We start from the raw sequence: 1617 nt of genomic DNA, 5'->3' as shown, positions 1-1617 counted from the left end.
AGGGAAAGGAGTCTGGGAAGCTGCTGGGCAAAGGGAAAAAAGGGACAGCTGCTACTGGACCTGGATTGGGAATAAGGAGAGATGCTGCTGGGAGGGAAGGAGAGAAAGGAAAGGGAAAAGAGTTACTGCTGGACAGGGGGGAGGAGGGAAGGGAGAAGAAAAAAGGAAGGAAACAGCTGGCAGGAAGATTAGAGGAGGGGAAGGGGAGAGACAGGAATGAGATGGGAAGGGGAATCAGCAGAGAAATTGAGAGGGACAAGATGCTAGATCTGGTGTAGGAGAGAGAAAAATGAAGAGAGCAGTGAAGCTGGAATGAATCATGTAAAAAAAAAAAGAGGGTGCATAGGCTGGATGGAAAGGGGAGAGGGGCATAGAAAGAAGACAAATACCATATGGAAGGGGGAGAGGTCAGACAGTAGATGGAAGGGGCAGATGCTGGATTGAAGAGATAGAGAGGGCAGACGCTGGAAGAAAGAGAGTGAAAAGAAGATGAAAGCAGAAACCAGAGACAACAAAAATGTAGAAACAAATAATTTTATTTCTATTTTGTGATTAGAATATATCAGATTTGAAATATATTTCCTGCTAGAGCTGGTGTTAGACATAACTGGGGACTGCAAAGTCCAGGCAGTGACTTAGGTTTCTCTCTGACCAGGGGGGCAGTTGCCCTAGTTGCACTCCCCTAACCCTATTCCTGCTATGTGTGACTGCGGTATTCTGTTAGCATGATATTTCTGTGTAGCATTCTGTAGTAATTTGGCTTATTCAGTTTACTTGATAGTAGAGGGGATATATGTGAAGGGGAGGGGAGACAGGGTTTTGTTGATCCTTGCTCTGTATTATTTGTATTTATAAAATGACACTTGTACAGAATATTGTTTCTTTTTATACTTTAATAAAATACATTCAGTATAAAATCATAACTGAGTCTTGTGCGGATGGGATCAGATGGTTTGCGAGGACCAAGCTCGCGTTAAATTTCAGTCCTAGGAGTTTGCCGGTCCACAAAATATTTTTTTTTTCCACCGGTCCATAGGTGTAAAAAGGTTGAAGAACACTGCTATAACTGGGCAACCTGAGGTTGTGTGCTCCAAAATGGAACATGCATGCCTAGTTTTCATTATAGAATAATGGCCTAACCGAGTATTGGCATGCATAACATCTAAGACCCAAATTGTGTAACTGGTGCCATTGTTAATGGTCACCTTAAAAGCAGACAACGATTGTGTGTCAGTTACGTGATAGTGCCAGGTACACAATCATGCCTCCGGCAAAGGTTGGTAACAGAAATGTAGGCCAGAGTTTTCCAGGCCAAATTTCCGGTGCCTACCTGTGATGTGAATCACGCCTTCATATGTGGTTTAGGCCGTCTAATGCCACTTCTGGTGTTAACCAAACCCACAGTGGCATTAGGTGGCCTTAAGCACCTTCAGATGCATGATTCTGGTGCTTAATTTTTTTAGGCACCGTAAAGCGCCTTGAAACTCAGTTAAAGATGTTTAAATGGCATTATTTTACTGAACTTGGGCTAAAAAGGTTAGGGCTCTTCATCTTGGAAAAGAGATGGCTGAGGGGAGATATGATTGAAGTCTACAAAATCCTGAGTGGAGTAGAACG

This window comes from Geotrypetes seraphini, chromosome 7, assembly GCF_902459505.1.
Source record: "Geotrypetes seraphini chromosome 7, aGeoSer1.1, whole genome shotgun sequence".
Classification (NCBI taxonomy): Eukaryota; Metazoa; Chordata; class Amphibia; order Gymnophiona; family Dermophiidae; genus Geotrypetes; species Geotrypetes seraphini.
This window is presented reverse-complemented; position numbering follows the sequence as displayed.